Below are 876 nucleotides of genomic sequence, written 5' to 3'. Positions count from 1 at the left end.
AAGGCGATTTATTCTATGGTAAGGGTTACCAGTTTAATGGCCTTTATGTTTTGGAAGATGAACCATCTGGACACAGGTTGATCTATAATGTTAGTACCAAGTGGTTTAAGCCGAACGACTTAAACCCGACCTATCTCTGGCATTGTCGACTTGGTCACATCAATGAGAAACGCATAGCGAAGCTTCATTCTGATGGACTTCTTGATTCTTTTGATTATGAATCAATCGAATCGTGCGATTCTTGTTTGATGGGCAAGATGACAAAACCTCCTTTTACTAGAAAAGGTGAAAGGGCTACAGAGTTGTTAGAATTCATACATAGTGATGTATGCGGTCCTATGAGCTCACCCGCTAGAGGAGGTTATCTATATGTTACGTTTAGTGATGATTTCAGTAGGTACGGTTATGTCTACTTGATGAGACATAAATCTGAAACACTTGAATTGTTCAAGATTTTCAGAAACGAGGTACAGAACCAACTTGCCAAGACGATCAAGTTGCTTCGATCTGATCGAGGTGGCGAGTATAAGCGCAACCGTTTCCAGAGCGTAGCCCCAGAAGGATTTAGGAAGATCGACCTGACTCATCATAGACCGTACCATATCTAATAAGGTTCGGTTCCTCCTCTCGGACACGCCATTCCACTGCGGCGTTCCAGGTGGAGTTAACTGTGAGACAATCCCATAATATGCCAGATAGTCAGTGAACTCTTGGCTCATATACTCGCCACCTCGATCAGATCGAAGCAACTTGATCGTCTTGCCAAGTTGGTTATGTACCTCGTTTCTGAAAATCTTGAACAATTCAAGTGTTTCAGATTTATGTCTCATCAAGTAGACATAACCGTACCTACTGAAATCATCAGTAAACGTAACA

The sequence above is a fragment of the Tarenaya hassleriana genome, unplaced genomic scaffold, assembly GCF_000463585.1.
Source record: "Tarenaya hassleriana unplaced genomic scaffold, ASM46358v1 Cleome478, whole genome shotgun sequence".
Classification (NCBI taxonomy): Eukaryota; Viridiplantae; Streptophyta; class Magnoliopsida; order Brassicales; family Cleomaceae; genus Tarenaya; species Tarenaya hassleriana.
The sequence above is the reverse complement of the archived record's forward strand: the minus strand, read 5'-3'. Positions refer to the sequence as shown.